Raw genomic sequence first — 25,148 nt, 5'->3', positions numbered from 1 at the left:
TAGACTTTCAACCTAAAATTTGACTTTGCCCACTCAAGTCTGTGTACTCAACCAATGACCCAATGACCCAAAAAATCCCTGTAGATTTATGTATTTGGAAAACAACCACCACTTCAAAGGAGTCTGAATGCACACTTTGATGATTTTGCCCAATGACAACCCTATACAAAATGTGCTTTAGAGCATGCAGGCTATGCCAGCTCAATGCAAAGCTAATGAGTGGTATCAGAAATCTGTTAGATTGAACTAAGCAAGTCTGAAGTAGTCTATATTCAGAAAATTGGGCATTTTTGTTTTCAAAACTGCTGAAAACTCTTGACATGGTTAATTGTCATCAATAAAGGGAAGGGGAGGTGGGACAAATAATGACAGGCTCAACATGTTTTTAGTTAACACACACACGCATATTATAAATCCTTACCATGACAATAGATTTGATTTTTTTTTTGCAGAAACAACTGGGCCCCATCAGCTCCAATGGAAGAGTCTCGAATCTGACTCTGTAATATGTAACAGCACACATACATATATGTATACATATGTTACTGTTGATCAATTGATAACACTTTGTACAATACTCTAAGTACAAGCACTTTATATGAACTGGTATGTCACCTGCTTACATCCACCCTTTTATATACATTCATAATTTGCTACACTCCCACACACATACATTTAGTCACACCTAATTAGCCACACTCATACATGCACACATGCCTCTGTTAAGCCACACTGACACACATACCTAACTAGTCACACACACAGAGCAGGATAGCTGAGCCTTTGGCCTCCTTCCTGCTCCCCCTCAACATGTTCCTCTTTCACATGCAAGGGTAATAGGGATATATTATCATATTCCAGCCCCCCGCTCCCTAATATAGTGTGTGCCACCTAATGAACACTTCTCCTCAGGGCCGGTGCAAGGATTTTTGCCGCCCTAGGCAAATAAATTTTTGCCGCCCCCCCATATGTCCTGCCCACCATGTGACATCACAATGCCCCGCCCATATGCTCTGCCATATGGGCCAACGCCAGTCTTCACAAAGTGTCTTTTATCTGAAAAGACAGTGTGTTTGCATTAAAAAGCCTACAGGCACAGGCTATAGACACCAGAACCACTACATTATGCTGTAGTGCTTCTGGTGACTATAGTATCCATTTAATGTGAGGTAAATTAGAGATTAGTGCCACTAACAATATATTGGATTGCCTACTTACCACCAGATGAGGACAAGAGGCTCAGTCTGGCTCCACAGGTCTGGTGTAGAAGAGGCTCTCTGGAGACTGTTTTTAACAGTGCTCACAACAATTAACGAACAGGAAGCAGCTCCATTTTTTAGGGCCCCTTACACAGCTCAAGGTCTGGGCCCCCATGGGGCATACGCCTACAATGCCCACCCATAAATCCACCTACATGGCCCATCCATGAGTTGGGGATGTTTTATGTGTGCAATTTGTGTAAGGGATGTAGTGTGTTTTTAGGGGATGTAGTGTGTGTTTGCGTGTAAGGAATGCATTGTATGTTTCTGTGTGTGTGTGTGTGTGTAAGGGGTGCAAGGTTTGTTTCTGTGTATGTAATTGAATGCAGTGTGTGTCTGTAAGGGGTGCATTAATTATGTAAGAGAACGTAAGGGATGCATTGTGTGTTTCGGGTGTGTCTGTGTGTGAGTAGGAATGCATTGTATGTTTCTGTGTGTGTGGGGGGGGATGCATTGTTTATGTGTGTAGTATAAAATAGAGGGTTTGTGGGGTAGGATAGGGACTGAGAGGAGAACAGCTCTTTATTTAAAAAAAAAAACAAAATCATAGTGCTCTCCCCTCCGGTCAATTATTGATTTCCCCTTCCCTTCTGTCCCTCCGTGTTCCCCCCTTCTGTCACTTAGTGCTCTCCCTTGGCCCCCTGTCCCTCTGCAGTCCCCCCTTGGTGGCCTTCTCACTCCCCCCTACCCCCCTTAGTGGTCCTCCCTCTCCCAAACCCCTTAGTGGTCCTCCCTCTCCCAAACCCCTTAGTAGACCATCCCCTACTCCCCCCACCCCCTTGGTGGTAATCTCCCCCCCCTTAGTGGTCCTTACCCTCCTCCCCTCTCCTTAGTAGTCCTCCCTCCTTACCCCCCTTTGGTGGTCCTTCCCCCCCTTAGTGGTCCTCCCTCTCCCAAACCCCTAGTGTACCTCCCCACCCCCGTTCCCCCTGTGTTCCTTTACCCCCCTCCCCCAGTGGTCCTGACTCACCCCTCCCCTAGTGGTCCTTACCCTCCCCTCCCCTAGTGGTCCTTACTTCCCCCTCCCCTCCCCTAGTGGTCCTTGCTCCCCCCTCCCCACCCCTACTGGTCCTTACCTTCCCCTCCCCTAGTGGTCCTTACTCCCCCCTCCCCTAGTAGTCCTTATCCCCCTCCCTCCCCTAGTGGTCCTTATCCCCCCTCCCTCCCCTAGTGGTCCTTATCCCCCCTCCCTCCCCTAGTGGTCCTTATCCCCCCTCCCTCCCTCCCCTAGTGGTCCTTATCCCCCTCCCCTAGTGGTCCTTATCCCCCCTCCCTCCCCTAGTGGTCCTTATCTCCCCTCCCTCCCCTAGTGGTCCTTATCCCCCCTCCCTCCCCTAGTGGTCCTTATCCCCCCTCCCTCCCCTAGTGGTCCTTATACCCCCCTCCCTCCCTCCCCTAGTGGTCCTTATACCCCCTCCCCCTCCCTCCCCTAGTGGTCCTTATACCCCCCTCCCTCCCCTAGTGGTCCTTATACCCTCCCCCCCTCGTGGTCCTTATACCCCCCCCTCCCTCCACTAGTGGTCCTTACACCCCCCCTCCCTCCCCTAGTGGTCTTTATACCCTCCCCCCTCATGGTCCTTATACCCCCCTCCCTCCCCTAGTGGTCCTTACACCCCCCTCCCTCCCCTAGTAGTCCTTACCCTCCCCTCCTGCCCATGTAGCGTGGCCGGGCGGCGCGGAACGCGGGACTGGAACCTCTGTTTCCTGTACCCGGCTGCCGGCGGAATGACAGGAAGTGCTCACTCAGTGAGCACTTCCTGTCATTCCGCCGGCGGCCGGGTACAGGAAACAAAGGTTCCTGTCCCGCGTTCCGCGCCGCCCGGCCACGCTACATGGAGAGACCGGCAGGAGGGAGCGCTCTGCGCTTCCCTCCTGCCGGTCACTCAAACCCGGCCGCCCTCCATGCAGCAGTGCTGCGCCGCCTGGGGCTTGTTAAAGCGCTCAGGCGGCGCAGCATGAGGAGGCGCAGCGGGGACAGGGATCCTGCGCCCCCTGGTAAGTTGCGCCCTAGGCGGCTGCCTAGGTCGCCTTACAGGTGGCGCCGGCCCTGCTTCTCCTGCTCCCTACTATACTCTAGGTCGGATGAAAGTAACTCACACTATAGAGCTTGAGCCTCATCTTTGTTCTCAGATAAAATAATGATTACACCACTCATATAGAGAACAACTCAGATTAATCTGTGCATGACTGGAAAACAAAGGTACGCAGAAATCAGGATCGAAATTAAGTTCCAAGGAATCAGATTCTCAATGTGAAATTGTGACTGATATTTTGAACTATAATGAGAGTAATAGGGAATGTGATAATAAAATGCAATAAAATATAATTTAACTGCTTACATAAAGCTAAGCGGAAAAAACTGCCTATACCAATTCTCACCTAAACATTTAATAGAGGGGGCTTAAAGTGCTTATGGACACTACTTATTGCTTCATTTACTATGATGTGTTGCTGGTGGCTGCTATCTTACTATGGAGTGTAAGGTGCAAATTTACAAATGTTCTGGGGTGAATGCAGCACTTAGGTCTGTACCTATTTAGAATGTATGTTATAAGATCAATGGCTAAATCATGTTTCCAAATTCCATGTTGCACAGTGTGCATAGACACTATCTATTGTGGAGGCTGTCATCACCAGGACATATATATTTAAAGAAGAAAAACTACCACAACAAGAGGACATAGTCTTAAATTAGAGGGGCAAAGTTTTAAAAAATAATATCAGGAAGTTTTACTTTACAGAGAGGGTAGTGAATGCATGGAATAGCCTTCCAGCTGAAGTGGTAGAGGTTATCACAGTGAGGGAGATTATGTATGTGTGGGATAGGCATAAGGCTATCCTAGCTATATAATAAGGCCAGGGACTAATTAAAGTATTTGAAAATTGGGCAGACTAGCTAGGCCAAATGGTTCTTATCTGCCGTGACATTCTATGTTTCTATGTTTCTATGTTTCCATACACAGTCTGTCTCTTTCCCTAACTCCTCTCCAGTCATACGAGTAAGGGGAAATGGACACACAGATATGAATTACTTCTGCTCAGAAATGTGCCGCCCATCAGAATCACATTGCTAGGGGGTGTGCAGGGCCGGCGCGTCCATAAGGCGGCACAGGCGGCCGCCTTAGGGCGCACCGGCTCCGGGGGCGCAAGATTTCAGTGACCGTCAGGAGGGAAGCTATCCCTCCTGCCGGCCACTATTTCCGCCCCCGGCACGGCAGTGCTGCGATCAGGCGCGGCGAGGGAGCTCTAACCTCTCTGCTCTGCTCCCTCGCGCGCTGTCTAGTGATGCCGCAGGAGCCGGAATATGACGTCATATTCCGGCTCCCGCGGCATCAGCAGACAGCCCGCGAGGGAGCAGAGCAGAGAGGTTAGAGCTCCCTCGCCGCGCCTGATCGCAGCACTGCTGCACGCCGCCCAGCAGCCCCACTGGACCCCAGGGAATGATCCACACCAGCTCTCCAGGTAGGGAGGCTGGGTTGATATTATTTATTAATGAAAATAATTTGTGAATGTATGTGATGTGTCTGTGTGTGAGAGTGTCTGTGTTAGAGTGTGAGTGTGTGTGTGTGTGTCTGTGTGAGTGTCTGTGTGAGTGTCTGTGTGTGAGTGTGTGTGTGTGTGAGTGTCTGTGTGAGTGTCTGTGTGAGTGTCTGTGTGAGTGTGTGTGTGTGTGTGTGTGTGTGTGTGAGTGAGTGTCTGTGTGTATGTGTCTGTGAGTGAGTATGTGTCTCTGTGTAAGAGTGTCTGTGTGTCTGTGAGTGAGTGTGTGAGTGTCTGTGTGTGTGAGTGTCTGTGTGTGAGTGTGTGTGAGTGAGTGTATGTGTGTCTGTGAGTGTGTATGTGTCTCTGTGTGTCTGTGAGTGTGTGAGTGTCTGTGTGTGAGTGTCTGTGTGAGTGTGTGAGTGAGTGTCTGTGTGTCTGTGAGTGTGTATGTGTCTGTGAGTATGTGTCTCTGTGTGAGTGAGTGTGTGCGTGAGTGAGTGTATGTGTGTCTGTGAGTGACTGTGTGTCTGTGAGTGACTGTGTGTGAGTGAGTGTATGTGTGTCTGTGAGTGACTGTGAGTGTGTGCGTGAGTGAGTGTATGTGTGTCTGTGAGTGACTGTGAGTGTGTGCGTGAGTGAGTGTATGTGTGTCTGTGAGTGATTGTATGAGTGTTGCATGTGAGTGTGTCAGTGTATGTGTGTGTCTGTCAGTGTGTGTTTGTGAGTGTCTGTCAAATCAGTGAGAGTATCTTTGTCATTGAGTCTGTGTGTGACTATCAGTGTGTCTGTCAATGAGTGTCAATCAGTGTGTGTGTGTGTGTGTGTGTGTCAGATCAGTGAGTCTCTGTGTTTGTCATTGAGTGTGTGTGACTGTCAGAAGAACACTAAGGGACAGGGAAGGGAGGGGACCAATAATGGACGGGGAGAGGGGCTGGTTAAGAGGCACATAGGTGAAGATGTTATTTTTGAATGGGGGGGGAGGGGCGGAAAAATGCATCTTCGCCTATGTACCCAAAAATCCTTGCACCGGCCCTGGGGGTGTGTCTGTCTCAGTATCTGTGAGTGTGTGCATATGCATGTGCATTTTTTGGTATATATTGTGTACTCCTGGCCTGCAAGGGTGTTTGATGCTTCCTGAACCGGTCAGTGACATTAGTTTACCATAATGAACACATTACCAGTATGTATTGTCTCTTACTCTCTCTGTTTTTTTGTGTTTTTTTAACACCAGTTTTTGTTTATTCTGTTTAAGAAGGTATTTATAAGTCAACATTATTTATAATTACAGATTTTCTTGGGAATTCGTACATATGCCACATGCATTTAAGGACCTATTCCTTTTTAGACACATTTATATGGATGCTGCTCTGTTTATTTTACATTGCTGTGAATTATACATATAAACAACATAGATATTTTTTTATAATTATACAAAGGGATCATTCTGCATTATGAGCCATACAGGGAAACAGTCAGTTATGTTTTCTCAGTTATGTTATCTACACTACAGATAACATTTATAATGATCCAAACAGTCTGCAAAATATACATTTTTGAAATCTATAAATTCAAGCCAGGCTCTCCCCTTTCTCATTAACCTATGCTGAGTTTACTGTTATCCAAAACAATATCTTTTTTTTTGGTCATTATATGCATGACCTGGCATGAGATGCAAATGACCTGAAGGGCAAGATGTAACTTAAATTTATTAAGATGAACTCTGGCTCATAAAACCACCACTAATCACACAATGTGCCAGACACTGAAAAGAATGGGCCTGGCTCTCTCATAGTAAAAGAACCCATTGATTGTGCCTTCAAAAACCTTGCTGAATCCTTAAGTGCAATAGCATTTAACAGCATGCTGGGATAAATATATATATATTTAGATGCTTTTTATGAAAGTAAAATGTACTTATTACATATTTCACATTATATATGACTTATATACAGGAAAAATAGAAAGGTTAATGGTAAATGTGTACTTAAGCAAACTGCCACTCACATTAATAAGAGCCATCATTTTGGCTCTGGAGGGGATATTTCTAATCTTTCATTTTCATATTTCCTCAGTTTGATTAGTTATAGAGAAGAATAGAAAATATGTATTAATATTATAGCCTTATCATAATAACTCACTAACTGTGTAGGTAATAGCAGTTCAACTCGCATAAAGCAGATAGCAAACAACTATACTGTAAGTCATGTGACTCCTTATAAATCCCTGATAAGACCACATCTTGAATATGCTGCGTAATTATGGGCACCTGTTCTAAAGAAGAATATTATGGAACTAGAAAGGGTGTAGAGGCGGGCAAAATTAATTTAAAAAAAAGGTTAACATATTTTAACCTCTTTAGTTTAGAAAAACAGCACCTTAGAGGGAATATGATAACATTATACAAATATATCTGGGGCCAATGCAAACCATTATCTGGAAATCTATTCACAAACAGGACTATACATAGGACACAAGCTCATGCATTTAGACTGGAAGAAATGAGATTTAGTCTGAGTCAAAGGAAAGATTTTTTTTCAGTAAGAACAATAAGGATGTGGAATTCTCTGCCTGAAGAAGTGGTTTTATCAGAGTCCATACATATGTTTAAACAGCTACTCGATGCATACTAACAAAAACATAATATGCAGGGATATCATTTTTAATTTGTGGTGTCATTGTTTCTTAATCCAAGGATAAATCTGACCTAGTTTGTTGTAAAATTGAAAGTGCTCCCGAATGGGCTTTTTGCCTTATTTTGGATCAACAATAAAAACAGATGTAGGAAAGGCTGAACTTGATGGACACAAGTCTCTGTTCATCCTATATAACTATGTAACTGGTCTTAAGTCGATGGTCCTAAACCATAAATTCGATTTATAGTTGAACAAAAATAATGAAACCCAAAACAACAAAACTACCACAAGGGCAACAAAATACGGAAGTTTCTATACAAACCAGTAATGTAATGTAATAATAATAATACCCCTTCCTATGTATTTCTCTTTTTGGTATTGCTCGTTCCTGGGGCTTCCTGAACTAGATAATAATCCAATTGGAATCCTGCTATGGTTGGCTTACTCTCCCTTACCCCTATCACTGTATGCTTTGTATACCACTGAAAACAGCATGTAGACAAATGGCCACTGTATTGACTAGGGCTAGCTGATATTGTCCATTTGAATTGACTTAAATATAAGAATTTTCAGTATGAAAGTATACGTGATCTTCTCCATTCATATACTGTTTTGCCTTAGTGTTCTATGAACTCACAGAACTAACTCTATGTTTTTACTATCTGTCTGTATTTTATGTTAGAAAAGTGTTAAACGTGTTGTGTTTTACATTTAATGTTCCAAAAAAACCCTCATGATTTTGTCCTACTCACCTATTGTTACTAGATTTGCAGGTTGGGTATCACTTACCACAATATATATACCACACTATAACACAATAAATTGGGAATTATCGGAAATTCCAAGGAAATTTAAATGTGTTGTCAAATAACCAAATAGTAAACATTATCAGCCGTGTTTCCAGTTTGGCCATTTTCCCCTTAAATTTTTTAAATTATTTTTAAATTCCTTATAGCTCACTTTAGTGAATATCTTGTCTATTTATGGAGTAGATCCCTGATTGTAAAGCTAAATAATTTTAAAATCTGCGTAGAAAAAGAAGCGTCTGGCCAGGATTACATGACTCAGGCAATCTATCCATTCAAATTCAGATTGGATTAGAGACCCTTGTAAAGTAAGAAAGTTAAAGAACATTCATTTCTAAAAAAAAAAAAAATGACAAAATTACACAATCATGTTATTAATCTCATGTACAAGAGCATCTGCATATGAGTCATACACTAACATACAAGCATTTACTAGTATATATAATGACTTATTTAATTTGCACAGTAAAACCAGAATAAATATAGTTTACAGTGAAATGATTATAAAGGGATAATTATTAATAAACCAAATATGTTGTATCCATGATTTCACCAAGCTTGGAAGAGAAGAAAATAAAATGTATGCATCTCCTTTTTGTAACGATCTTGCCTCAGTGCTGGCAATAAAATGTTACAATTAGCCCAATCAGGCTGCAGATCCTAGATGTCACTGGTGGTGAGTAAGAAAGAATGGGAGGACTTAGAGGCTGAAGCCAGGCAGCTGGAACTTGCAGGCATTGGTAGTGTTTCTGTGCAAAAGAGCACCACACATGCAGACTCCACACTCACATCTATACACAGTTTGGTGTCTGCAACACCATCTCAGCAAACTTTACTGTACATTGCATAGAGGGGAAGGGAGCATGGCAGGAGCAGCAAGCAATGCCTAGGGGATCTGCTGGAGTGTCAGTTTAGGAAACAGGAACAGGCACAAGGAAGGTGCATCTTGCATAGAAGTGGGAGCACAGAAACCTCCACCTGGTGATGAATAGCCTTATCATTTGCTTATTATAGGGGATCTAAAACCTGTGTATTTTGGGAAGACTGTGTTTATTGGCTGGATCCTTCGCCCCCGTTGGAAGTAAGAGAGCAGATCTGTGTGTTAAAGCAGGAGGCAGTGCGAAGGGAGCGGGAGGAGGCTGGACAGGCAGCCGCTGCACATGCTTACAGAGACGGATACAGATCACCCGGTAACCCTGCAGCTTCTCTCAGCTGGCTGTCTACATCCAAAGGCGGCAGCGATCCGTCGGAAAGGGGGTCATATTTAACCGCCAAGGACATCTACCAACATCGGCTCACCCTGCCAGTGCTGGTTCTTTTTTATACTAAAGGTGTGTGTTTTATTCCACGGCTGCTGCATCGCCCGGGATCGCTGTGTTCTGGGGATCGAACGTTCGGGGAGATCTGGAGATTCTTGGAACGCTTTCTTGGAGTATTGGAGGGTTGGGGGATCTGCAGTGTCAATGCGGCTGTACTGAGGGAAGGGGGAGAACAGGCTCATCTCCCAGGTAAGAAGTGACGGGGGGCAGGGTCTGGGGGCATTTTTCGGGCACTGAGCGTTTTAAGGAGGCGGTGAGATGCCGTACGACTGGACCACCTCCAGCCCCCCGTGCTCGGCTTATTGCCATGGCCATACTCTGGGGGGTAAATCTACCTGCTTGTTGCCCTAGTGACTCTGCGTGCACCTAATCAGATGTAGGATGGCACAGTCAGTGCCAGCCTTGCCCTGCTCCCTGTCTGGCGTGCCTCTCTCACTATTCTAGCTGGCAGGGTAGCTGTGGTGGGAATTCATTGCATTTCCAGACCACTTGAGTTAAAGGAGCAGTATTGCGGTATAATAATGAACCCCTATACTAGCACCACGATGTTGTGCAAAGCAATACTGAGTATGACTGCGAACCACTGCATTTAGTTTCACGGATATTTTATTCTATTATATTATTGAGGGGTGAGGGGGGGGGGGGGGGGTCTATGCTAATTTATTTCAGCTGATGCCCCTTATGTCCTTCAAAATCCTAAATATTAACCCCCCACTCCAGTTCCTGAACACACACCCACTGCAGGGAATGGTGGCTAGCTCCATTCATCTGTTGGCACTGGGCAGAAAAAAGTGAATAAATGTAATATTTCTTCTATGATAATTCTCCACCAGGTTAGGCTCATTAACCCACTAACACACATAAGAAATCAATTTAGGGCCTTTGGAATTACTAAGAAGATTATACCGTGGCATTATTACTGTCTGAATAGGAGCCCCTAGTAAACCGAGCTCAGCTTTCCCCAGTGGCAGGTTAATGGGCATAGGAGAGCATTGGATCTGACCCAGTGTGAACATTGCAATGTGAGCTAAGTGAGGACGGATGTGTAGAGTAACCTCAGCACCAGCATACGATATAGCCTGTTCATAAGAGAGTGGGAAATCATTGTAATACTGATTGTGATCCTGTAATGATGGTGACAATCACCTCCACGGCTACTAGGAAACGCACAGAAAGTAATATTAACACATTTACACATATAAAACATCTATCTACTTTCTAATTTTATACATATATATATATATATATATACACAATATATTGTTATATTTGAAACACGTACAGTTAAAAAAAAAATCTTTATATATATATATATATATATATATATATATATATATATATAAACATTATAATTTATTTTCCAAACTACTGTGATACAGAGATACACAAACAGATTCACATTACATTTACACATTAAATGTATACAGTAAGGCTTTATTTTATCTATCTATCTATCTATCTATCTATCTATCTATCTTTCTTTTTTCTTTCCACACACATATCTACTGCCCCTTAGAGGCAATACAAGTTTAACTGGCCCCAACATTCACTGTGTACCAAACTAATGCAGTGTGTGTCTCTCCAGTCACACACAGTGGATAGACCCCTTTGCAGTAAAATGTCTTGTGTACAAATCTGTATATCAAGCTACAGTAGTCCATGCAGGAGGAAGCAGGCACTGTAATTAAATGTTGGCTATGACCAAATGTTGGTGTCTATTCCAAAAGCATAGATACATTTTGTGACTGGTTGCATGAGCATAGTTATTTTCTGTATTTCTTTTTACTGCAGCATGCTCATTTAATATGGGTTGGCAGCAGTTAACATGCAATGTCGCTTTTCAAAAATCCCACAGATCTGTGGCTAGCTAAGCTCCCTTCTGCTGCACTGGCTGGAGAGTCATATTCCCCGATCACAGCTTCATTTAAACCCCCTTACCATTAAACTCTGTAAAGCTTGACAATTGTTGTGTCTTCAACATTATACTTTGTTTCTCTTTAATGTTTTTTTGTTTTGTTTTTTTGCTAATATTTGGCCCATCTTAAAATGTTTCCAGTGACAAGTTAATTTAATTTTATAAAATAATTGCATAGTGCAGAACTGTTTTATTAAGCACTGGACATTCTTGCCATTGTCCTACATCAACTGCACATTTATTCGTTAAGTTCATTTATGTCGTGAATCTGGCTAGTCGTTTCACTGTCACTGGGACACATTGCAGTACTTAACTAAGCACGCGTCTGACAAAAGTGGCAGCAAGAGGACTCTGCACGTGGCAATGGCTTCACCTGTATTTAATTCAGAATTTAGCATCTTCCATATCCCCCTATCCAAAAGAAAAATACAAGCATTCCATCCTCCATGCAACGTGGGTACTTTGATGAGAAGGCATCCTCTTTACAGATTAGTTCAGTTAACACTTTAGCTTGATGGCAATATCAGCTCTAAGATAGGGTTTCAGGCAATAATTGGTTCTCTTCTTCAGCTTGTCAAACAGAGCCAGCCATCTTTGGGCTCAGAAAATGCGTTGGAATCAAATATTTGAGGGGCATAGTAGAAAACAACAGAAGGTTCCCCTGTGCCTAATTGTCAATAAATATTTGAGCTCATCAATCCCTCATATCCAAAAGTCTTTGATCGCGAGTAATGACCAGGTTCCAATCTACCCTTTGCCCAGGATGCATAATCTAAAAGTTGTAAATCCAAGTATATATAGTATTTTAAACACAACATTTACCAATTCTATGTTATTTTATTCTACTTAAGTTCTTTGGAAAATATCTACAAGATTTAAAGGCAAATAGTGGTGCACCCTTGTGGCTTGGTAGAGTATTTTTCCATACGTGTATATACGTATATGCTCCCCCTGATATCCAGACTTAATTCATGCATGATTTCCAAAGTTTTACTTAGGAGTTCTGTTCATTAACACAGGATGCCAATCAATATCTTTCGTGCCTTCATTTGTTGCCGTGCTCCATACATAATGTTCAGAATAGATGTCCACTTGAAGGACCACTTGTATTAGAAGTAGCATGACTAATACTATTCAGGCTTTCATTGCATTCTGTACAGCTTCTTATTTAATGTGTTTATGATTCATCATGGTTTTGCAGAATGTCAAGCCTGCTCTTTTGAGAAGATAGGTGCTTAATTTCGCTTCTGAGAAACTTAAAGAAAAAGTTTGATTTCTTCATACAGTAAGGGCTAAAGTGGGTCAGGTTGAAGGAGCATTGATTGTCTGATTACGTTCTTAGACAAGGAATGTCCACTAAGTCTGGTTAATTTGTGACCAACTAAGACTAGCATGGAGAGCAGCTGGTCTAAAATAGCTCCACTTCTGTGTTGAACTGAGCTTACATGGAGAATCACCTAAAAAAAATAAAAAGAGTTTCCAGGGAGGCTATGTATTGAACAAAAGAAATGTTTGTCAGTATCAGTGGTCAGATTAACAAGCATTTGTAACCTACTGATCTAACAATCAAAACGTTAGCACTATGTTCCAATTTCAGAGTCTCATTTGGTGGTAGAATGCTTCTAGAGTCTTTGTTATATTCATGTTGTGTGTGCACGTTTATATTGTAATAAAGGCAGACAGACCATTTTTGTACATACAGTATTTCTGGTCTCCAGGAATCTCGAGCAGGGAATAAATGCATTTCTTCAGATCTCCTTTTTCTTTATTTTTATGAATCTAAGCTATCCAGAAATGTGTTGTACAATGTCCACCAGCATCTGGCTCTCAATGTATTGAATGCAGCAATAAGTCAATCTTCAGAGCTAGGAAGAACACGCACTGTACTGTCTGTCTGTGTAGAATCTGTTTTATGTTATTTAAGATATGTATACTTGCCTTATTTTTTAGATGGGGAAGATTTTTAATGATCAAAATAACAGGTTTCGTCCAGTATTCATGTAAATGTTAAGGTAAATACATTGCCAGTACAATTTCTTTTTTTTTTCTTCTTCTTTTTGTTCTTCAATTAAATCCTGCACAATCAAAAGTCCTTAATCCACAATATGCTCTGGTAGTTATTCATAGCATTATACCAGTGCCTGTATCCATACAAAGACATAATGTAAACTTTATGTGACTATATCTCATGCTGCACTTCTTTAGAATAGCTGTTCCTACATACTTTCCAGTCAACAGCCTGGGCAAGACTTTCCAGTAATTCAGAAAATGATGGGGCCCTAACAGTACCTAATTCCAAAAGTCATCTTGCAGGACTAACTTTACATTTGAACTTTTAGACACTGTACTATAGGTTTATTTGATTGATTTTATTCATGATTCTTACCGTTATTACTGTGGATTTCATTATTACTGTTGATATATACGGTATATTATAAACAACTAATTGTGCAAAGCTGGCCGTGAAACAGGTTTGCTGATCAACTCAAAACCTCTGGTTATGTAATAATGTGGCTAATTTGTCTCAATCTGACGTATAGTAAATTACTGTGAGATTTACTATGACAGTACTCTCTACATCTGCAATAGAGAGAACCAGAGGCATACTCCTGGAAACATGGCCCTATAACATGCATTATGCAATACATTCAACCTTATGGAGTTTTCGGGATGGCAGGGGCATGATGAAAGTGTTTCAGAGATGCCTGCATTCTAGAATGAGGGTTGGTTTATGTGTCTACCTGTAACATATTGTACTGGATGAGTGCGCCTTAGTTTAAAACATAGGGTGTATGTAACATGCAAACTGGAAAGACTCATGTCACCAGGATGAACAAAACTACTTGCATAGCTTTAAGACCATAAAAAAATGGATTGATAACCCATCTATCACTGATATAGAAACTCAGAATGTGACGGCAGATAAGAACCATTCGGCCCATCTAGTCTGCCCAATTTTCTAAATACTTTCATTAGTCCCTGGCCTTATCTGAAGTCTAGTATAGCCTTATGCCTATCCCACACATGCTTAAACACCCTCACTGTGTTAACCTCTACTACTTCAGCTGTAAAGTAATACTTCCTGAAATTATTTTTAAACCTTTCCCCCTCTAATTTAAGACCTCTTGTTGTGGTAGTTTTTCTTCTTTTAAATATAGTCTCCTCCTTTACCGTGTTGATTCCCTTTATGTATTTAAATGTTTCTATCATATCCCCTCATCTCTAAGTGAGGTCTCACCAGTGTTCTGTACAATGGCATGAACACATCCCTCTTTCTACTGCTAATACCTCTCCCTATACAACCAAGCATTCTGCTAGCATTTCCTGCCTTTAAGTCATCTAGCATTTCCTACCTTTAAGTCATCTGAAATAATTACTCCTAAATCCCTTTCCTCAGATGCTGAGGTTATTAGGGTATCAAATATTCTATACTCTGCCCTTGGATTACGCCCAAGATGCATTATCTTGCACTTATCCACAATTAATGTCAGTTGCCACAGCTCTGATCATTTTTCTAGTTTACCTAAATAATTTGCCATTTGGCTTATCCCTCCAGGAACATCAACCCTGTTAAATATCTTAGTATCATCCGCAAAAAGACACACCTTACCATCAAGACCTTCTGCAATATCACTAATAAAAATATTAAAGAGAATGGGTCCAAGTACAGATCCCTGAGGTACCCCACTGGTAACTAGAACTTTGAATATACTCTGTTGACTACAGCCCTCTATTGCCTGTCATTTAGCCACTGCCTTACCCATTCAACAATATTGGAATCAAAACGTAAATATTGCAGTTTATTGATAAGTGTTCTATGTTAGTATACTTGTTAGTATAGTGGTGAGTATCCCCGCCTGTCACGCGGGAGACCGGGGTTCGATTCCCTGACGGGGAGCGCTACTTACCTCAGGGATCTGTACTTGGACCTAGTCTCTTTAATATTTTTATTAGTGATATTGCATAAGGTGTTGATGATAAGGTGTGTCTTTTTGCGGATGATACTAAGATATGTAACAGGGTTGATGTTCCAGGAGGGATAAGTCAAATGACAAATGATTTAGGTAAACTAGAAAAATGGTCAGAGTTGTGGCAACTGACATTTAATGTGGATTAGTGCAAGATAATGCATCTTGGACGTAAAAACCCAAGGGCAGAGTACAGAATATTTGATAGAGTCCTAACCTCAACATCTGAGGAAAGGGATTTAAGGGTGATTATTTCTGATGACTTAAAGGTAGGCAGACAATGTAACAGAGCAGCAGGAAATGCTACCAGAATGCTTGGTTGTATAGGGAGAGGTATTAGCAGTAGAAAGAGGGAAGTGCTCATGCCATTGTACAGAACACTGGTGAGACCTCACTTGGAGTATTGTACGCAGTACTGGAAACCATATCTTCAGAAGGATATTGATACCTTAGAGAGAGTTCAGAGAAGGGCTACTAAACTGGTTCATGGATTGCAGGATAAAACTTACCAGGAAAGGTTAAATGATCTTAACATGTATAGCTTGGAGGAAAGACGAGACAGGGGGGATATGATAGAAACATTTAAATACATAAAGGGAATCAACACAGTAAAGGAGGAGACTATATTTAAAAGAAGAAAAACTACCACAACAAGAGGACATAGTCTTAAATTAGAGGGACAAAGGTTTAAAAATAATATCAGGAAGTTTTACTTTACTGAGAGGGTAGTGGATGCATGGAATAGCCTTCCAGCTGAAGTGGTAGAGGTTAACACAGTAAAGGAGCTTAAGCATGCGTTGGATAGGCACAAGGCTATCCTTACTATAAGATAAGGCCAGAGACTAATGAAAGTATTTAGAGAATTGGGCAGACTAGATGGGCCGAATGGTTCTTATCTGCCGTCACATTCTATGTTTCTTTGTGGAACAGTGTCAAAAGCCTCACTGAAATCTAGGTAAGCAATGTCTACTGCACCACCCTGATCTATTATTTTAGTTACCCAATCAAAAAAATCAATAAGATTAGTTTGGCATGATCTCCGTAAAGTAAATTTATGTTGTCTCTATAGTTATTGGGCTGCTATTAAAGGAACACTATAGTCACCTAAATTACTTTAGCTAAATAAATCAGTTTTAGTGTATAGATCATTCCCCTGCAATTTCACTGCTCAATTCACTGCCATTTAGGAGTTAAATCACGTTGTTTCTGTTTATGCAGCCCTAGCCACACCTCCCCTGGCTATGATTGACAGAGCCTGCATGAAAAAAAAAAATGGTTTCACTTTCAAACAGATGAAATTTACCTTAAATAATTGTATCTTAATCTCTAAATTGAATTTTAATCACATACAGGAGGCTCTTGCAGGGTCTAGCAAGCTATTAACATAGCAGGGGATAAGAAAATCTTAATTAAACAGAACTTGCAATAAAGAAAGCCTAAATAGGGCTCTCTTTACAGGAAGTGTTTATGGAAGGCTGTGCAAGTCACATGCAGGGAGGTGTGACTAGGGTTCATAAACAAAGGGATTTAACTCCTAAATGGCAGAGGATTGAGCAGTGAGGCTGCAGGGGCATGTTCTATACACCAAAACTGCTTCATTAAGCTAAAGTTGTTCAGGTGACTATAGTGTCCCTTTAAATATCTCCTACGTAACGCACTCTCCGGCACTGAAACTGTTACATTGTAATTAAAAATAAATACATGTTTATTTATTGTAGACCAGATAAATATATGTATTTGCTGATTAATAATACAGAAAGAACATAAGCATAGATAGCACTGTCTGGGCTTAAGTGTTCTGCTCTAAAGAGCTTACAATCTAGTCAATGTATAAAGCGATAATCTATAGGAACTAACTAGTGCCGATCACTTTAATTTAAGAAACGTTACTTTGGGCACATGAATCCCATCCTTATCTTATAATTGTAAGGTAAATAATGGTGCAGTATTTATGCAGTACATGGTACTTTCATTGCCTTAGCTGTATAATAACATTGACTTTAACAGCATATTGTAAATCCTGCCTTGTAAATACAGCCCGTCTTGCTTTCTGGGTAATGCCTTTTATAATGAGTATACCTTCAGCTTTCCTAGTGACATTTTTTCATAGCAAGCAATTGGAAGCAGTTGTTTTACAATGTGCATATCAAGATAATATGTTGTATATAGAAACTGTATTTCATGGCTGACATGGGGATTGATCCTAACAACCGCTAGTGAGCAAGACATGTCACATAGCAAACTAATTGATGCTTATCCTTTCTCTGTTGGGGTTGTAATAGTTAAATCCTTTTTATCCCCCAAGAGGTACATCCTTAGATTTGCTTAAAGCTCCTGAGTAGACAAACTGCCTAATTGCCTTTATTTTGGTCTAAAGGCCCACTGCCCATGTTTTTTACATGTCGGGCCACGTCATATTCACCAGCATATCCTGAGAGGGTTATTGGGGTGTGAGCTAATACTTAAACAGAATTGATGTCTGTTGTGTTTCAGTTAGGGAACTAACATTTCCCTGGTCTTTATTGATTTTAATGAACATGTGCATTGCAGATTTGCAGAAGTTCCTTTGAAGGTTTTTTTCCTAGTTTTTTTTTTTTTTTTTTCGTAGATCCAATCGCAAATCACAGCTTGTAAATGTGCTGAGAAAAAAAAAAAGAATATTGTACGTGAATATATAGTCAAGAGAAATCTGATTATATATTTATATCCTGACCCCCACGTGTACAACATGTCATATGCAAATACCTCCCTGCAATGCAAAATAATAAGCTAGCATACGATCCTATATGATTTGGCCACAGATTAGTGGCAAATAAAATACTTCTTGTTTCCTTGAGTTTTACATGTGCTACTGCTTGCGATTCTGTGCACATTAATTTCATTATTTTCTACTCGCTGTGTTCATCCTATAAGAATGGTTACTCGGAGTAGGCAGTTAAAGTGCACCTGCCATGTTTAGCAGTTTAAAGAGCATTACATCTAATCTCTAAATCATGATGGCAGAATTGCTAGAAAATGTGTAGTTATTACAAAAATAAATCAAACTAAAATATGACCCTTTACCTGCTAATCATTTTAGGCATGCATGCAGGGTTGTGCTGTGTGTGCAGAGAATTGAATGACAGGTGAGAACTGGGGAACCCTCCTTAAGGCAGTTCTGCTCTCTTTCACCATGTGCGCTGTAGTCACTGTTATTATTCCTGTTATTAAAGTCTTTCACTTTTCCAGAAGAATATAGCAATGCTAAAGCTAAGCAGTGATGTGCATCCCAAGCAGAATCAATCAGATGTTTGGTTGGTGGTAGGAGACAATGAGAGGTTACCACTGTAACGCCATAAAGGCTCCATCATGGCAGCTGTGACAACACTGTAGAGAGAGTTTATTATCTTAATAGCTATTTATGAAATGGAATATATCACTTTACCTTTTTGATAAATTACGGTATATATTCCCTGCTTAAAGGAATACTTTAGTCACATAAATATAACCTTGTAATCTTGTCACTATAGTCCTGAAAACAACATTGAAGTCCCCTGCCCGCCTGTCAGGAAAGTGAAAGGTGATTTTACTCACCTTTCTAACAGCGCCCTGCCAGTACACCCCCTCTCCGCCCCCTTAGTTGAGATCATCAAACTTCCTCTAGTGGTGGCCACTCTAGTGAAGGTCAGTAGCGGTGTTCCTAGGCAGCAATGTAAACACTGCTTTTTCTCTGAAAAGCCAGCGTTTTCATTAAAAAGCCTGCAGGGACAGGCTATAGAGACCAGAACCACTACCTTAAACTGTTCTCGTGACTCTGGTGTCCCTTTAAGGGACTGAAATAGGAAAGGTGAACCTGTCGTGGCTGGTTCACTTTAATGTGTTTATAAAAAGAAAAAGGAGTAATACATAGTTAACACAAGGTAGATAATAAGACAAGATAGATCATTTTCAAGGATGTAAATTCCAGAGAAGTGGTAGGTCCCATTTAATTTGCACTCTTATGTATGAGTTTTTAATAAAGATACAGATATTTAGCGAAGTGAGAATTCAAGTAAATTTAAAATTTTAAGGGCAAAATAGCAAAACTGAAAACATTCTCTAAGTCAGCTGTGGCTTCAGTTTGGCTACTCTGGCCTTGAATTTAGCGAAGAATTCAGTTTGACCTATTTATTGTTTTGTTATAATATTCTTTTAAATAGTTTTTAGCTTAAATGTTGTACTTTGGTATACTATAATCTACTTTATATCAGTGTATGTGCTTGTAGTCACGTGAGTTACCAATGATTGATGGCTGATGTCGTAGGTATAGCATAATAAAGAACGCAATAGATGTCATTGTGCGTGTGCTAGTCGGTCACGTTGATGCCAATGTTTTGACTGGTTTCTCCACGGAGGTCCAGACAATTAACATGTCCCCACTTTTTCCAGTGGAGCGAAGAAAGAAAAATGTAGTTAAGTATTTAACTTATGATGAAACTTGAATTAAAATGCTACTAAAACGGCACTATGACTTCTGTGTTACGACTGTGGGTGGAGCTGTCAGAATTGATCACATGACCATGCTTGTGAATTACCGTGAATTTGATTACTTTATAGTGAAATATGTAAAAGCTGAGCATGTTCCCTGCGGTAGGGATTCGTATAGTATGCACACGCTCAGCTTCTTTTTTTTTCTGTGATGGCACTGGCAGACTGGGCTAAAGTTGCAGTGTTTTTGTGAATTGATGCAGTCTAGTCCTCACAGTCAGAATTATGTTCTTTCAAAGACTTCGACTGGTTCCTTTTTATAGTCACTTCCCATTATTAAAGGACCACTCTAGGCACCCAGACCACTTCAGCTTAATGAAGTGGTCTGGGTGCCAGGTCCTTCTAGGGTTAACCCATTTTTTCATAAACATAGCAGTTTCAGAGAAACTGCTATGTTTATGAATGGGTTAAGCCTTCCCCCTATGTCCTCTAGTGGCTGTCTCATTGACAGCCGCTAGAGGCGCTTGCGTGCTTCTCACTGTGATTTTCACAGTGAGAGCACGCCAGCGTCCATAGGAAAGCATTATGAATGCTTTCCTATGTGACCGGCTGAATGCGCGCGCAGCTCTTGCCACGCGTGCGCATTCAGCCGACGGGGAGGAGAAGAGGAGGATCGGAGGAGGAGAGCAGGAGGAGATCTCTCCGCCCAGCGCTGGAAAAAGGTAAGATTTAACCCCTTTCCCCTTTCCAGAGCCGGGCGGGAGGGGGTCCCTGAGGGTGGGGGCACCCTCAGGGCACTCTAGTGCCAGGAAAATGAGTATGCTTTCCTGGCACTAGAGTGGTCCTTTAAGGAGGAAGTGAACCAAAATACACAGTCACATTGATTCTCCATGTCAATGCCTTCACTGACAATTTCTCATTATGTTTTTCTTTTAAAATATATTAGCATTATATTTATTTGAAATATGTTGTGCATAGCAAGCACACATATACATATATATAATAACTAACAATTTTTTGTAAAGATTTATGTCTAAAGATTCCTACAGAATTATGAAAATTATGTAGATGTACACAATTTTAGTTTTTCATTTAGTAAAGGACCACTATAGTCACCCTGGTCACTTTAAAACATTGCTTAGATTGTGGATTAAGTCCACCTTTAGTGGCTGTCATACTGGCAGCCACTAGATGTGTTTCCACTGTACTAATCGAATAAAACTTGTCACATGATGTGAAAGTCACCATAGGAAAGCACTGATCCAATGTTTTCCTATGGAGACGCTTGGATGCACACACATACAAGCGCATCAGGGCCCCAAATGGAGGGACACTTTGGACACTGAGTAATTCTGAGATATTTTAGGTGATTTACTAATATGAAATTATGCGACTAAAAATGTAATTTAGAACAAGTACTGCTTTCTTAACACATTTATTGTAGTTAAATAGTAAAATAAGGATTGTCCCTCTTAAAGATGGACAGCTGGCAGGTATGCATTTAGCACCTTGCACCCAAAATGACATCTGTTTGGCTTTATTAATTCCCCCCGCCCTCTCCCCCCCCAGCCCCATTTTAACACTATGTTGTGCAGAAAATAAGGGCAAAAAAAAAGTAGCCATTGAAATTAGAGTAATATATCTGAAATAAGCCCAGTGTCTATATATAGTATTTCAGTTTTAGTTCCCTAAAATGGTGCATCTTGTCAATAAATCCTAAAGTATATTTAAAGAGAAATGAGAAAGCTTCTTTAGACTAGAGATAATCCAACCAGTCATCTACGCCCACTAACCCAACACAGATTAACACTGTCTTTAACTGACCTAAATAAGTCTTGTTCACTAAGTAATATAATACCTTTAACTTGTCTCTGGCTGTTGGTTACCTGTTTTGGACAGGCTGTTTTACACTGCGCTTTCCTATTACAAATATTGTTATAAATAGTATCATGATGTCTGCCAGAGCTCCCTATAATAGGCTCATTACAAAACAATGTACGTAAGACTGTTCAACACAGTAATATTTCCAGCAGCTCTTTTCAGCCAATTTATTCAGTTAGACTATAAAACCAAACGTAATACTAGCACCCATTAACCATTTGAGCTTCAGTGTGAAGATCCGCAATGTTGTAATAATTACCAACACCAGCAACATATTAAACAGATGCTATATTTTTAACAAACAATCTACGCAATAATTAAACCTTTTTGTTCCCATTAATTTCTTATCAGGATGCTATATTAGTTAATTTAATATTTATTTACATAAGGTCCGAACAGTTGTCACTTGCCAACTTTGCCAGTCCTCCTCCTTCATTTCTCGGAATGAGCTTTCTAGTATTCGGAGATTCTGAGATATTGCCCTAATGGTCCTTATTCCGAGTGATATGATTGTGACTGATGTTTGCAGTTGCTATAAATGGAAACATGGTATACAAATATTTCATGATGGGAAATGCTTTTGTTTGTATATTGTTTATCCACCACATACAAGCAATGTAAGGAATGCATTGTGGGTTATGGTGAGTTGTTGGTCAATTTGCGAATTGTAGGCCCCAAAAAACGAATTTTCCCTACTTTCTCATTTAGAGTAGTTTGTTTAAATGAGAGAGCATTACTTGTGATTCTAACGGATTGGCACTAAACAACATTTCAAAAGGAACAGATTTGAAGTAGCAAATATTTTTTTTAGACTCTCGTTCACACATGCACATAGTGCAGTGTTACAAATGATGAAGGAAGATCACTGGGTACACAAGGGCCCAAATAAAACAAGATTTTTGTCATCCTGACCACATCACAGAGGGAGGAAGATCATCAATTGGAAGTAAATGAAGCAGCCCATCAATTTAAGGCGACCAGCAAAGAGCTGAATTGATTTCTGGCTTGAATTGTGTCTCATTCTCGAGGAACTGCAAAGTGGAAAATCTGTTTTTTAGACAAATGGGGTTCATTTTGAAATTATAATTTGCATATTGATGGAGTAGACGCAACATATCAAGGGACAGTGTTCCGCTCTGTAAAGCAAACCTCAGCTAGGGACCTATTTAAAGGGCACAGTGGGTGAAATCTGTCTAAATGGGTGCTGTGTGACAGTATAAGAGAGAGCAAAATGATGGCAATATCACATGGCAAACTAGCCTTAGCAGATGTTTCATTGTAAGCCTGATTAAAGGCAGGTAGAAGTACTTTGTTTATCAGTTACAAGGGTCTACAGCGCATATCCATTATCATCTCTAACAAAGAGTGCACAATCTAACATATTACAATGAATAAAAGCCAATGCAAGCTGCAAAGCTTTCATTTTAGACATCGCTTTTTTTTTTTTTTAAATGCAAAAAAAATAAAATTCGCTTTCTCTATTCCACTTTGGTTAAAAAATACAAAAATAAAGGAATTTTTATACTAAACCCCCACTGGTAGCAAAACTGTACCTTTATGGTCAAAGATAGAACTGGCCGTTCCGACATTTCGCCTGATACTGTGTTACACACACTTATTGAAAGCAGTGCTAAAGATTACTTCCTGATACATATTTCACAAGCTAAATTATCGTCATTCCTACCGGTAAAATAATCTCTCAGGAACTAGATGTTTTGTTGCAAAGAAAAAGAACAGGCTCTTTCTCCAACAGGCTAAGTCTATTGGTTAATATTTAAAGAAGACTTGAGCTGTGAACATACATCGGACATCTAATATATTAATTTTTTTAAATTAAATTATCCGGGTCTTGAATGCTAAAATTCTGAAGTTTAAAAGGGTATTATAATTTCCCAGGATTTCTAATATTATGTGTACTTATCCCCTATATTTCAAGAGTCAATCTAGACTCTCATGGTAAGTAGTCAAAGTGTTTAGTCCATTGGCTGTGCCTTGATTAAACAGGATTGCGATGGACTGTCATTTTTTTGAATATACATTTAAAGAAAATCCTGTAAATATGTACCCATATTACAAATTATGAATACATTTCTAGGTTTCATTTAATGGCGTAAATTCTAAAGATGTGATAGATTGACTTTAAGAATATGATTTGGTGACAGCTGTTTAGATGCCTACATTAAGGGTTTTTCCAACAATTTTTTTTCCTTCTTCACACTGAAATCTGATCTACCATATGTAAATAAAGTTATTGCTGTGGATTAAATTTATAATGTTATTTTTTTAATATGAATTCGGAATATTGGGGGTATATGCCTTGGGTCAGCCACACTTGCAGTAGATTAATTTGAATAATAGGGAGAAATGATGACTAATGAGAACAGATTGTACACAGTGAATAATCTTTTTCATAACAAGAATTCTCGAAATTGATGACCTTTCCCTTCCTAATGTCACTATGATGTGGACTTTCGCCACACAGGGAGCACAGATTACATAGTCTGCGGTGACGGAGTGAGTGTGAATGGTGAGTGTGACGTTGTATGCTCTGAATGTAGAATTCTATCTGAGCAGCTGTTGCAGATGTCTGGAGAGTTTACTGAAAATGTTTTTTAAGTCTGAGGGCCCAATATAATTGGATGGCGTGCAACAGGACATTTTTTAGATTAACAAGCTTGTGAGGAATGCAGACTCTGTGATTAGAAAAGTACATAACCATTGTTCCTTTTAGGGTGATTCCAGCTGAGGACCGTATCTAAATGATAATATTTGCTGTATTTGTTTTTTTTTTATATACTTTTAGCACTACTAGTATTTTTTAAATTAAATAGTCAGCTATTGCTGCGTTTCAGAACTGCACAAATATATTCACCAATTGGAATGATTTTAGCACACCAACTTTTTGGCCTTTAATAATGGATGGTAATGTGTTCTTTTAACACTATGTTGTGCAATTTATGTGATATTTACAGTGAGCTTATTCATTCACTAGTTAACGCAGTAGTGCAATTATGCTTGCTATATTGATTTCGACAATCAAACTGCAAATAAGCAGACGTGTTCTAGTGTGACTTTTTTTTTTTACAAACCATTCATTATTCTGAATATTTTTCTAACATGACTTTTCACTTGAAATTGTTCATAATAGATGCGTAAATGGTTGTGATTAGGACTATGTTCACATATAGGATTCTTGGTGCAGAGCTGATAATAATGCCAGTTGTGTTGTGACCTACAGTACACGCACCCACTAGTACCAGCTTCAATATTAAGGATCAGGTAGGTATGAGATCACCTGCCAAGGTTAGTTAAGTGCCAAAGCAGCAAACAGGAGAATAGGCAGGCAAATACAGTTCACAGGCAATCAAGCTCAGTTTCAAGTAAATACTCAATAATTAATACTCACCAGAATCGTTCTGTTCGAGTGAGCATCAAGTC

The 25,148-nt window shown here is 40.3% G+C and overlaps 1 protein-coding gene across 1 annotated transcript in view; it reads left to right on the top strand.

Annotated features, from left to right (window-relative positions):
- The first annotated feature begins 8,933 nt into the window (after window positions 1-8,933).
- The window catches only part of PLXNA4 (plexin A4), a 673,785-nt gene continuing 657,570 nt past the window's right edge, over window positions 8,934-25,148 (top strand). Inside the window, exon 1 of the mRNA XM_063448298.1 lies at window positions 8,934-9,689. The gene's annotated coding sequence lies outside the window, so the exon portion shown is untranslated. The remainder of the gene's footprint in view (window positions 9,690-25,148) is intronic.

Source organism: Pelobates fuscus, chromosome 3 (genome assembly GCF_036172605.1).
Source record: "Pelobates fuscus isolate aPelFus1 chromosome 3, aPelFus1.pri, whole genome shotgun sequence".
NCBI classification, from domain to species: domain Eukaryota; kingdom Metazoa; phylum Chordata; class Amphibia; order Anura; family Pelobatidae; genus Pelobates; species Pelobates fuscus.
Note: the sequence above shows the minus strand (reverse complement) of the source record. Positions and strands in the feature narration are given on the sequence as shown.